This window comes from Cottoperca gobio, chromosome 24 (genome assembly GCF_900634415.1).
Source record: "Cottoperca gobio chromosome 24, fCotGob3.1, whole genome shotgun sequence".
Taxonomy (NCBI): Eukaryota; Metazoa; Chordata; class Actinopteri; order Perciformes; family Bovichtidae; genus Cottoperca; species Cottoperca gobio.
The window spans coordinates 12,193,651-12,208,387 of NC_041378.1; positions in this window are offsets into that span (position 1 = coordinate 12,193,651).

A 14,737-nucleotide genomic window follows, 5' to 3' on the forward strand; every position below is an offset into this window, starting at 1 on the left:
TATCCCAAGTAATTATTTTCATACATTAGTGTGTATTCACAGGAAATATAGCAGATTACTCTTCAGCTTGCTCCAGAGAAAGAGGATATATTCTGTGACGTTATAAGTTTGTCAACCAATCAAAGATGTTGCCGTACTGTATGTCTGGTGTCACTGTGAGCAATGTTGCAATTCAATGTGTGTGTGTGTGTGTGTGTGTGTGTGTGTGTGTGTGTGTGTATAGAAACTGGCTTCAGAAACTTTTTGAAAAGAAATACAAACTGTTTGATCGATCACAGTTCTTGTCTGCATGTGTGATCTCGGTGTTACCACCAGACTGTAATTACATTTCTGAGGAAGTGAACATGACCTCCAGTGTAACTGCAGCTTCTACATCATACGGAGGCTACATCATGTTTAGATAGTGAAGATATAGCAGCTATGAAAAGTCTTCTTTTCTTGTTGTCAAGCCATCAAACTACATGAAAGAAAGTATAATAATGTCAGCACTTAGAGATGAAGATATAATCTATATATACTAGACATATCTGACTGATCTCTACAGTAATTAGGTAGCGCACTGAGAAAAATTAGACGTTGTTGTTTCGTCAGTGTTGTTGCAAGTCCTCCTGGTTACAGATACGCCTTTACATCATTAAGTAATCTACAGAAATTCATTCTTTGATCTCCTTGTATTTAGACGACTGTAGCTTTGCTCTTTTTTTTATCCTGAAATGGATCAAAAGTCTTTCTCATCCCAAAGTTGTTAAATTTCCAACAGCAAAAGTTCTGCAAACAGATAAACTCTTACTTCAAAGTCTTTTCGCTCATGCTTACATGTCAGTGTAGTGTGTACGGATCAGAATGACCAAATCTATAATGACAAGTTGGTTTTGTTGTACCTGTATCGAGGTCGGTAGTACAGTATACAATCTCACTTTTCACACTACTGTATACACAGTCTGCTCTCGGCTGTTTCTGCCTGTTTTCTGTAGAGCATAAATAAGGAAAGAGCAAAGGAGAGAAGAGAACATTTCAGGATTGTAAAGAGTGAAATGGAAAAGCACATTGAGGAGAGTGAGCGGTCACACAAAGACGAGCAGTGAGAGGAGAGTGATGATTCTGATCTTCTCCTCACACAAACATTACAGTACATCCTGTTCCTTACTGCTCTGCTGCCCTTTCTCACTCTGAGCCCGTGTCCTGATGCTCCGACGTAAAGATGGCATGAAGGACAAGGGCAAAAGTGAGGGAGATCGAGGAACGCAAATTAGGAGAATGAAGAATATTAGGAAAGTGTGTTCAAAGAGATTAGAGCTGCCGAGAGACTAAAAACGAGAAAGGATGGTGGGTGGAAGTGTGAGACAGAGGGAGAGGTAAAAGTGACGGAAGTGAGGAAAGAGAGAATGGAAAACAGGCAGAGAGATATTTGGCATTTTATCTCTTGTTAATTACTCTCATCACATAGTCAGTCGGGGAGGTTGAGAGCAGGGTTGACGGGGACAAGGGGGCTGGGGGGGGGTCAGATACTGTTAAAATCATAGTTAATCCATAATCCATTTAAATTAAGCTGTTGTTCAAAGAGAGATGGATTGACAGCAACGAGCCAGATGGGGAATATAGGGAACGAGAGTACCAGACCGTGAGAGAGGACGGGGAACATCATGAGCGGTGCAGAGACCTGGTGGGCGGGTGAGAGAGAGAGAGAGAGATGATGAAAGAGACCTGAGGGAAGGACACATGGGGGAGGAAAGGGGAGGAGAGAGAAAGCAGAAAAAGAGGAAGAATGCACTTACACATTATATTTAATCGGAGCCAATTTATATCGAATTAAAACCCAGAGAGACGCACTACGAGCGGCGATACAAAGGTGAGGACAGAGAAAAATAAAGTAGCTAGAGAGAGGCCGACAGAGGGGGGGGGGGATAAAAAGCTTTGCAGGAGCTAATTTTGTTTCCATGGCGACGGTTTAGCATCAGGGCCAACAGGGTTGTTGCATAAGAGTGGCCAGTAGCATCCTTCATGTTTAAACACACAAAGATGCACACAGCAAGGGTCCTCATCAGCACGTCACCGCTGTGTGTGTCTGTGCACTATACACACACACACACACACACACTCCCTCACAGCAGAGATGAAGTTTAAATTTGATAACGCAGGTTTCATCCTTTTAATCTGCAGATCGCAGATCTACGGCTGTAATCTCAGTGATTAATTACAGTCGTGGTTCAGATCAACTGTAATAATAATAATAATACAGCTGGAAATGTGTAACATTTCAAGTACACAATATTGCCCTGAGCAGAGATGCGGATGAGCTAAATGGATCAACAATGAGCTCATGTGAATCTGATTAAAAATTACTTTTAAAGCCCGTTGATGACAAGATGCAGAACAGAAGGCATTCATCACATAAATATCTCCAGTATTTACCCACTGTCTGACTTCACTTTGTCGTTATAACATTGCATTATTCATATTGTTCCAGAAAGGTCTTCCTATCTACATAATATGGCTACATTGCCCAGTTTCAATGGATTTTATTATGAAAATGAGGTAATATCTACTGATAAGGAATGAGCAATATGTATAAAATTAGCTATCACGGTGTATGTCATTTTAAATCACGATATTGATACATAATACACATTATGAGAATTCAACTGAGAAAGCATTTACAGATGAAATACCCAGATGGGACGGAGTATTTCTGGCTAATCCAGTGGATTAAATACCTGACCTCATCACATGGATGCAACAATCCTGTAAATCTAAACATTTTAGCCCCACCAGTGCTGAGGATGTACCAACTGTGAACGTGCCAGTTAATTTTTGTAACCATCTGTCATGATATGTACAACCATCGGGTCACCGGGGTGGCTTCAGACTTTAAATCTGTATTAGGTTCTATTTAGTCAAGCAGGTGGAGTTATATTGTGTCATTTTCTTTCTCACCATGAGGGGAGTAGTTGCAGGAGAACGCTGCATGAATGAGCGTGTGAGTCTGTTGGCCAGATGAACTGTACACACGACACTCACACCAGGGAGCTGAGCCAACAGTCCAGCAGCACGACCACAGTCTTGTAGCGCTGCCCAGAGACGAGCAGACGAGGAGCTCCGACAAGGATCGCAATAACTCAAAAATATTTTGCTGGCACAAGCACAATGCTGAGGCACCTCACACCTTCTTAACCAGAAGCTACAATTCATTCGAGGAGGCGAGGCAGAACACGGGGAGAAGAGGTGAATGAGAAAAGCTTTTAATAAAAGTTTAATGTCATATTCACAAACAATAATTTGTCTCAGAGAGTGAGAGAGCAGCAATGTGAAAGGGTGGCTTGAAATTAAAGTCCCTTCTATTAGTTACTTTCAAATTTGAGTGGCACATTCTCACACAGGCAGGCAGGGACGGGAGGGAGAGAGGGAGAGAGGGAGAGATGGAGGCAGAAATACATAGACAAAGAGGATGTGTGTGAGCGAGAGATTAAAAGGGTAGACTAAAAGGTTATCTCATCCTCCCGACGATGCTTTTGTACCGAGAGGGGTCATTTAACCTCAGACAAAAGAGAGGAGTTGGGAGTGTTAGAGAGAGGGTGAGACACGGGGTAGGGAGGAGGGGTTTGGTGGCTAGGCTGAGGAGGTTACAATGAAACTAAGCAGAGATAAAGGAGAAGAGGAAGATGGGATTAGTGCTCGCCTGTCTCAGTTTCACTCTTTCTTATTTATCCCTATTTTCTCTTATCCACATTCTGAGTCCTCTCCCTTTTGGTCCTTTCATCTCTCTAGTTGGCATGACACTCGGAGACAAGTTCTACACCTTGTGCATGAGTTGTTATGGACGCTGTGATGTCAGGTTACAGCTACAATAGCCAACAAGACTATAAGGTGTACAGACACACACGCACCTCTTTGACTTTGTATCCATGCACAGAGATGCTTTGAGCTAAATGCAAAGATCAGCATGCTAACATGGTAATGCTGCCAATAACTCGGTCCATAGCAGGTTTCTGTTATCCGGTAATTACCAGTATTGGAAGTTTGACATGTTTGTCTGGTGCAAATAATTCTAAGCACAATTTGAATTGTATTAAAATAGACTAAAATTGAATTTCCACATTTCCTTCTACCTAAAAACTTAATCTTGATAATTGTGGCCTGTTAATGACAACGGTGAGATAATGTTACAGTCTAACGTCACGGAGACCGCTGATGCTGTGCCTTTATAAAGCCTGCCTATTAATTGGTTTTTTTTTAAAGCTCAATAAACACAGATCATTTTTGACCAGAATTTCTCCCATGTGAAATCTTATTGGCACCAATTCTCACAGAAACCCTGGTCTATAGTCTGATTTCAAATGACCAGCACCCGTACGACGCTGTGGAAAACAAAGGGTTTCCCTTGCACTCGTTGCCCTGGAGAGTTTTCCACTCCTGGAGACATAAAGTGAGTAACATTGAGCCAGTGATGTTTTCACACAGGCAGAAGACTGTACCATGCTTCCAAATGATTGCATCAAACTTTATTCTCTGCTTTTTTCTGTTTCTGTTTCTAGAACAGTGTAACTGCCAGACATGTTTCATATTGCAGTTAAGTGAACAAAATCACACAAGTGGATGGTTTGGCTCAAAACCAAAATATCAACCTCATGGTGGTGCTAGACAAGTAAGCAGACCACTGAAGTCAGTAGGATTCAACCTCTGGGCAAATTTCTGAGCAATAGTTGAGATAGTTCAGTGTGGACCGACAGACGTACATTAACAGCCAAAGGCTTAATAAAGAAAAGGCAAATCTAGGTCTATTGATCAAGTGTAAAGCCTGTGTGTTCACCAAAGTCGAGTTTTAAATCTAAGTATCATGAAACCGCGCACAGGAAGAAAAATTGGTGACATTCTTTCTTTTCTTTTTTTACTGTACTTACACTGGAATTAAATCATGATTGTATAAATAAAGTGAAGGCAAACACTTCCATGACGCTGTGATGCACCGAAAAGATTTAGCCTCTTGGTGGAAAGTGCAAATGCATTATTTCCGTGCGTGTACGTCACCTTGCCTGGAGACTGTTCCAGTTCATCTTTTGCCTTTCTCATCCCTTTGGTATCTTTAAATCATCACAGAGCAGGTCACTTTCCAAGCAGTTATTTCTTGCTGGAGCGGTGTGTATAAAAAGTTGGTGTAGATTTACAGCAGACAGTTACTCAAGTCTGGCCAATGATGATGGTATGCAGTGAGATAATTACTTTGAATTTAAGCCAACACACACACACACACACACAGACAAATTCACAACTGTCCTTCGATTTTCTTTTTGAAACCTAAAGATATGAAAGTATCTCTATAATGAAGGCTACCTTGAGACGTGGGATTCCTTTAAGAATACATTGAAGATTAGATAGAGGATCACAGTGTCTTTAAGCCCGTTTCATTTATAAGTAATTTGGGAGAAGACTTACAGCGGAGTGATGGAGGGTTTTAAGGAGTGAAAGAGATGAGAGAGAAGGAAGTGGGATGAATGCAGAGAGAGCAGACTGAGTGAGGAGGACATACAGTGCATGGAAAGGAGAGAAGCAAAAAGGAAGAAATGAGGTCTTTGAAGGTGAATTTGTTGGATAAAAAAGGACAGGAACATGTTTTCAGTACAGGGAAGAAGCTGCAGAGGCATGGAGGGTGTGGTGACAGCAGGGACAAGATGACGGGGGAAATTACTTTTAAGATAAAGTAATTCACTTTTAAGACTTTTGCTTAGGATTAAATATGTCATGATTTACTAATGTGATAAATAATTTTCCCACGATGTGTTTTCTACAAAGGGCTACTGAAAGAATATTGCTGGAAAATGTCTAAAAAGCAATTGGAGCATAGTTTGATCAACATGATTTAATATTCATGGTCATAAACGGCCTGTCCCATATGATCGGTACGACTGCTTTACTATTTTACTGCTTCTGTTAAAACTGCCACTTTCTTTATTTTTCAGATTTTCAAATACATTGTCACGTGTTATACTGGACTGTATGTTGAGTCTGTCTGTAAAGAGCCTCAGTAGAAAAGTACCAACACGGCACATCGTAGGTCTATAAACGTCATCTTTCGCTTACAGGAAGTGATGTTTGTACAGATTACCACGTAAAGAGGATTTATTTGTGCATTTCCACCTTTTATTGGATCGTTTACAGTGAAGCTAGTGTTTGAAATTGGAGTCATGGATTGATGGCATGTTGGGATTTGAACCTGGACACTACATGTGCTTATTCAGTATGCTCACCTGAACCAGCTGAGCCGACAGGACACACACTCATCAAACACTTAAGCCTGCTTTGTGTATGTGACAGTACTCTCGACTCCTCACGCACACACGCAGCTTTTAAGTTCTGTGTAGGCTGCTCTGTATATAATTCATAACTCTGACTTCAGATCAAATATGCAGAATTTTACCAGTGGAAATGGAATTGTGTGTGTGTGTGTGTGTGTGTATGGCAGACATGAACTAATAATGGCAGACATGGGAGACACGATGAGACTGATGTGTCTCTGTCTGTCTCTCTCTTTCTCACTATCAATGCTAATTGAGACAATTTCAATCCAGCCTCGTCCTGCCTTTTTTTTTGTCAGCACAAAGACAAACTTGGCCTCGGCTCTACAACCACGCTAAATCAAATCACATATTCATTATTTATATTTCCACGCGGAACATTATCGAAATGTATGCTAAACTTCCATCTGATCTTTGTAATCCTCTCACATTCTTATTCTGGAGAAGAAGAGGGTCACACAAACCCCTAACTTATTTAAAATCTTTTTCTTTATTTTTCTTAAACACTATAGCAAAAAGCCAATGCTTTTAAAATGTATCTTATCCAAACACACCATTTTGTATTTTACGTGATCGACAGGTTTAGAATCCTGACCATAATAATGACAATAAGAATATTTATGAAGATTTTAAAAATAATTCAGAGAAGAAATGAGATAAAAGACAGATCCAGAGGACCATACGATGACATCACAGGACTCGCAGTACGGTGGAGTGAAGATATGAGTCACACAGAGCCTCAGTCTTATCCCTGAGTCATGCTGTCTTTATTTAAAACACATTAGTCCCGTTGGCTCTGAGGAGCAGCGCAGCCTCTAGTCCCCCTTGTGGTTTATTAGACGAGTCCTGTTTTATATATAAAGAGTGGCCCTTCTGTGATCTGGGGCGCAACATTTGATCTAGATATCTAGTGACAAAATCAAATGTCGTTAAGAAAACACTAAAATGTGTTCTTGCTTGTAGAATAGAAACTAATTTAATGGCAACTTGCATTACACAGTGTGTGACTATGTTTTCTCATCCTGATCTGAAATGCTTTACAAAAGCTTTAATCTACACATGAAAACAAAAACAATATCCTGCTTGTCCTCAGACTTTGTTAACTTGAAAGCATGTTTCAGATTCTGCAGATTTTGGTGGCACGTTTCAAAGATCACGTTCTGTTGACCGCTTACTGCTAAAGGACACGGCTGAAGTCGTGTTCCCTCACCTGCTCTGCAACAATCTCCAGCTACACTGCGGTGTACGCCAGGCCTAGTGTGTGTCAGTAAAACCCCATTTTACACCTTGACTCTGTATCTACCAGCTTGCTTAAACAAGTCATGGCGGAGTCATGGATTCATGTTATTTATGCCAATTCTTCAACCCACTATCAGCATGTTTCAACAGAAACCAGGATTGTTATGAACTTGTGTTTGTTGTTGCCTCGTTATTTTCTTCTTCGCTTATCTGGCTTTGGTCTTCTTCTGCTGTCCATCTGCGTCAACATGTGAAGACTTGTTTGTTCTGATGCTCTGCTCCACGTCACTATTTCTACAGAGAGATGTTGTTTACACACTCCCCCCCCCCCACCTGTTGGGTGGATTAAATCTCGCCGTTCTTACATCTGAGCTCGCCCTCAAGGTGGCAGCTAACTGGATGTTTTTCTGGCTCTTTGCACAGTTGTTGGTCAACACCAGGCATTGTGAGGCATGTGTCTGACACTAACTATTATGTAAACCTTATTTAGTTCAAATATATTGTACAGCCTGACATAATGAAGGAGACACCAGAATGCAGATGCTTGCATACAAAGCACACAGAGTGACTTGTTTGATAAGTATAATATCTATATATAATGATATGAGTCACCAGATCTCAACTCAAATGATAGCCTCTTAAGATAGACGGCTCCCTACATCACCACCATCAGGGAATATTTCTTGGAAGAATGGTACTTCAGAGACTTGAACACTCTGTACCAGCTGGCTTTGATGGCAGTATGTTTAATTTGTGTCCCATCTGTATACCTTATATAAGGTAACAGTAACATACTGTAGTGGCCACCTAATGACAGATAAATAACCATTAACTTGTGCTGTTGTGGCACGTAAAATCTCCCCATGCTTCCAAAAGAAATCCTTTCAGAAAAACTTGGTCACAAAGAAAACTAGTTTGAATAGTTGCTGTCACGTTCTAAGGACCAATCAGGATCTAGCAATATTTGAATCAGAAGCTAATCCCAGTTGGTGGGTTCGTTTGGTGGCTGTCAATCAAACCGGATCAAACCGCGCCCACACAGTCCTGATGATGCAGATTAACTGTGTATTTACTCATCGAGCAGGCATGGAGCGATGTAGCGTTCATTTTGAGTTGTGCTTCTGTCCAGCTGACTAACTTTGTCTGTCTGAGAGGATCATAAAAGACCTCGATCATCCCAACAACAGACTCTTCTCTCTTCTGTGGTCAGGGAGGCGATACCGCTGCCTCCCGGCCAAAACAGAGAGGATGAGCAGAAGTCTTCCCTTCAGGTCATTCGGGTTGTGAGCCGGCATAACTATAACATATCCGCCTGCCACACATTGCATATGTTATGCATGGTTGCATTGTTTAAACTTTCCTGAAACTCATTCATCATCATGGTACTGGTTCATTTCTGAAACGTACTGATACATTGTTGTTATTATTTATTTTGTAAAATGTTTTCTTTCATTTAGTTACTTTTATTCTATAGTATTCCTAATCCATAATAATTCATTGTAATATATAAATAAATTTATATTTCATAATAATAATAATCTGATTCTACAAAGTAATTAGTAACTAATGTTGTCAAATACATGGAGTGGAGTAAAAAGTACAATATTAGCTTCCAAAACATAGAGACGTAGAAGTATAAAGTTGTGTAAAATGGAAATACTTAAGTAAACTGCAAGTACCTCAAATTGTATTGGTAACTAAATACTGTACTAAAAAAGCTCTGTAGCGTTTGGTGATAATTCTCTGTGGCTCCTTTCACAAAACACGTAATCAATGATCAATTTTAGAATATTGATTGCAGCAGATTTAAAGCTATAACCTCTAATTTGAAATCAACTTGTCCTTTTACTTTAATCATATAAAAGAGCACTTTGAAAAATCAGTTTTTGTGACCTATTGCCAATCTATACAGCTCTTTAACAAGATATATGACTGGACTGGAATGGATGAGGGAGACAAGAGCCGTAAGAGCTGAAGAGGGAAGGAGAGAGACATCTGGTGAGACAGAGAGAGGGGGGGGGATTTGAAAAGACAAAAGGATGAGAAAAACAAAACTGCAAGGGAGCCACAGATGGGAAGATGGTGTAGAGAGGGGTTATAACAATTTAAGAGAGAGAAGAAGAGAGAGGCAGTCGCAGGAGGAAGGGTTAGTGTCCCGAGGTCGCTCCTTTCAGCAGCACTAATTTAATTGGCTCGTTAAGAAGGATATGGGATGCTTCCTCTTGATTGGTTGAGTAGGCAGATGATGCCTGCAGAGACAGGAAATACAGGAGGGGGCGTTTAAACTTTTAACACACACACACATACACAGGGAGTCACACAGATGGACGTGCACACGCACAATTGAGATACAGTTAATTTGCTCACAGTTGGACACACTCAGGCATACACATGCAGATACAGATCGGCATGTTTGAATGTGTATGTGTGTACTGCTATTACGGTTAGTTCGCATCCATTAGGACACACAAACGGGCATACAATATACACACGCGGACATTTTATTTTTAACTCGTTCACACACGCACACACTCACACATACACACTCACGCAGATTAGCTCATTCATGCATGCACTGTAGTTTATTAATGAGGACAGAGACCAAACATCTTCCCGGAGCGACTATAACATCAGCTATGAGTGTATGTTTGTGTGTGTGTGTACATGTACATTGTGTGCGGTGAAGAAATGTAGACGTAAAGGTGTGTGTGTGTGTTCGGTGAAAAAGCTTTTAGTTTGCTGACTCTTGAGAGGCAGATAAGTCCCACTCGGAGACCACAAACACGCACACACAGCTAGTTGTGTGACCTCTCTGACACTCTACCCACACTCGTTCGCTCCCTACCCATGGATGCATTCGTCCACAAACCTCCAGAATGTCTTAATTTCCCACGTGTCTCTCTTCCTCTCTCTGCTCATGCTGTCCTTTCATCTGATCAAATCAAATGGATCGCTATTCCTCCTTAGTCATTTCGTATTTGTACTCATGTATGCTTGATTAAAATTTCAATTTGTTTACACAAAGTAGTTGTAGAAGACAAGTTCAAATGTGTAGAGGGCACCTCATTGTACATTGTATCTCAAACATCCTATAAAAACAGATGGATGATCAAAATGTGTTTGATACGTTATTCTAGAATGAGAAAGATTGATGGAAGAAGAGTGTTGTTGTGTTTATCTGTATCCATGTCTTTTGTTACCATTTATACCCGGGATTAACATATGAGATACAGTGTTTCCCCTAGGTTTACTGCTTTGGAGGGGCGAAGGGGGGATGTTGCGTGCGCGTGCGTGGCGAGGGGAGATTGCGTGCGCGTGCGTGGCGCGGTTTCTATTTAGTTCTCCCCTCTCCTTTCTTCCGCTCTGTAGGTGTGTGCGCACGTGTGTGTGTGCGCCAGCTGCGAAGCCCCGCCCTTCGCAAAACGGAGCGAAGGAGAGAATGTGAAAGCGCAAAAGTAGACAGTACAAACTGAAACGTGCACATAAATTAGATCAATAGCATAAGCGTTTAGTTTATTTACTAAAAGAGCACCTGTCAATGTGAAAAGTGAGTTGTGAATAATAAAAAAAAATGTATTCGAGAAAAAAACAAAAACATCTTGAATTTCAGGCAGGGCGCTGGGCTCTTTTTAGTTATCTCCATTATGCCTGCATTGAGATTTGATTAACTCAAATTGCAAATTAGGTAGGCAGAGCTTGCTATCTGTGTTGGATTTACTTGTTTTTCGTTTGCTGAGGAAACAATTGTGCGGGTTTTGCAGAGATGGTAGAAAGAGGCCGAGTTACGTTACCTTTCAACTTTGTGGCGAGGAATAGTTTGACATTTTGAGAAATAGTCCAATGCTGTACTTAAACTCCTAAAGAGCAGTGAATTGCCTTTTTTGTTACTTTGCTGATTGAACAAACTTGAAATAACATAATTATTTGCGAGCTTTAGAGGTGCTGCTAGGCTGATTGTGTTACCTGACGGAGCCAGACTGTTTCCCCCTGTTTAGCTAGTTGCTTGCAATAGCTTCATATTCAAAGTACAGACATGAGAGTGACAACAATCTTCTTACTCTCAGCAAGAAAGCAAATAAGTTTCTGTTCCTTTTAAGAATGAGTCCGATCGAGGCATTCTGAAGTGGTTAAAACACATACCGTATAACACCAACGTCCCCAGGTGTTTCCAGCTATGAAATTATGGCAAAATGTGACATTTTCTCGACATGGATTTTGATCAAACATTGAAACATTATGAATGTGCAATACAACATCGGCAGAATACCCCTTAAACACTCTTATTATGTCTTATTATGCAGATAAGATATCCACATACAAATCTGTTGATAGCCTGTTTAAATTTAAGGAGTCTTTTATTTGATGGATATCATTTGCAAGAACAGAGATACAGCAGCAGCAAATAAACAAAAGATAGCACTAATGTGAACAACAAATAACTGAGACAGGGCTGCTCTGACAGTTTTATCATTTGTAGCATTGTGAACTCATAAAGGTTCTCTCATTAGCTGCTCTCTCCATCTGCGTGCCTGAGGAGCACTCACTGAAGAGCGAGTGAGATATTAACACCGCCTGCCTCTTCGCTCACAGTTCAAGTTTATCTATCATGTTCTTACAAAGGAGAGGGAGTACAGAGAGAAAGGAGGACACTTGTGGGAGACCAGAAGGGGATCAGAGACATTCAGTATAGAGAGAAGAGAGGAACCGGTAAAAAAAAAAAAAAAAAAGGGACGAGGAGGCAGGCAGTTCATTCAGAGAGGAAATAATTGAGAGGAAGAGAGGAGACGGGATGATGAAGGTAGTGACTGAGCGTGGGGAAAACAAGAAGAGACCACAAGAGAGAAAAGAAACAGATGGGTGGAGAAATAGAAAGACAGAGACTGTATTTAGAAAGGAATATGGAGCAGATGCAAAGCCCACCGGTGACTCACCTGGTGCTGGCACTGTGTGTGTGTCTAATGAGCATCGCTGCGGAGGCCTTTGGTTTTCTACTAAGCACCATTAAAACATTTAGAGATATCCCTATATCATTGTCAAATTAATTTGATCTTCGGACATAACTGCTGTACAAGGAAATTCCATTACACAGGCTGCCACCACCTCACTGCAGCGGTATCATATATTTAAAGGGACAATGTTTAGGATTCGACGAAATCTAGCGTTGCGTTTGTAGATTGCAACCAACTGAATGCCCCTCTGCGGTAACGCTGTGGTATCTTTCAGGGCCTTCGCCTCACTCAGAGGCCAACCTTACAATAACACTACTTTAGGAGCAACGAAATTCAGGCGGTGGCCGGCGTTACCGCAGCTTTCATGATGAAGGGCTACTTCTAAAGTAACAAAAAAACACAACTATTTATGTTTTTACTAAGGAGAACAAACACGTTGGTGTATTTTTGTCTTTTGTTTCACTTGTTCTAGCCTCTGGTGTCTATAAACGTTAAGATGTTTTGTATTTTATTGCTCAGAGTGTTCAGATGGTTGATAGTTGTTGATCCGACTTGAATCACATGAATCTTTCCAGTCGGGAATTTCTTTTCCAGATTATTCTGACATCACATGCCCTATCTCGCAATGTTAACGAAAGTGAGACATCATTTGTGTATCCGTCCTGCGATTTGGATCGCTCCAAAATGTAATATGTTCTTCCTTAAGGCCCTGTCACACATATCCGTATGACAGAAACATATGCCAGCGCATACGAAAATTTGTCAGTCCAAATACGTCCAACTTTTCATCGGATCGGAAAAGTGAACATATACGTATATATGTTTTGAGCATGTTCAAAATTACCGGACGTACCCGACATGTGCTTCATAAGATATGCAGACGTTACGTTACGTTAGACATACGTGAATACGGAATACGTACGTGAATATTAACTGCGTAAATATAGTACGTAAATACCTACGTGACTACGTTAGAGGAACGTTAGATATAGGCTACGTCGGCTGACGGTGAACCCTACAGCCAACTTATTGATAACGAGTGGATACCCTATTCCTTCCCTATGTTAAGATGATGCCTGACGACGGAGTAACTTATTAAACGTGTTTCTACAGTACAGCAAGCGTTCAGCATTCTAGCCGTTCTCCAGCATCAGCATGACGTGAACCAGATGGCACTTTTCCAGCTCCGTTGGCCAGACGCTCTGATACGTTTTAAATAGGTAAGTGATACACTATCAATGTTTGACATACGTATAATAATTTGTTATGTATACGTTATGTATACGTCAGCTACAACACCGCTGTGGAAAAGTTGGACGTATGTCTGGCGTGTTCAGCGTATCGTCTGCGTCCTTCAAACGATCACAACTTACCCTTAATTTATATCAACCTATTGCTGATATTTCGTATGCGCCGGCATACGTTTCTGTCATACGGACATGTGTGACATGGCCTTTAGACCATACTACACACTTCCATCAAGTTTCATAGTTTTTCCGCAATCCTGCTGACGAACCAAACCGAAAACATATTCTCCTTGGCGGAGGTAACAATAGTCATCTAGGTTTTAGTACACCTGTACACCGTTCTCAATTTTCACACATTTTTGAGTTTCAAAAGTATTCAAAATGAATGAATAGTGGAAATGTTTTGTTTGCATAGTATAAAGAAGAAAACCCCAGCGAGGTAAGAGAGTTGCCTCTTGCTTAAGATTTAAGGAATTCTTAAGCTAGAGGCGACTCTTGTGAAGAGAAAGCTGTGTTTTGTTGTGAGTGTGCTAATACAATATTTATGTTTGTAACACTGAACTATCTTGCAGTGTTACTTGCTGGTAATGATAATGTACCTGAGCAAATACACATGTCTTAAACATCTCCGCTCCTTTTCCCTTTCTTTCAGTTTCTGCAAGTGACTTTGGCCACCGCAAGAATCCCCACAATATTATTTTCCATTTACCGTCCTACATGTCAATGGTAATGCAGTAAAACTACAACTATTACAGGTCAAATGATCAGAATATGATCTGTACACAAAGCAATAATAATTGTGATTGTGGCAACTTAAACACAATAGATGCAGCAGAGACTGAGGTACATCCAACATACAGGTGATGCAATGCAAAGGTTCACATCAACCTGCACCCCTAAAACACACACCAGACCAGTAGTTCAGTGTGCAGTCAAGCTGCTCTGTCAAGCAAATGCGATTTTAAATTTGAGGGTTTTTTTTAAGAACCGGGAAAATAGGACAGTAGCATAT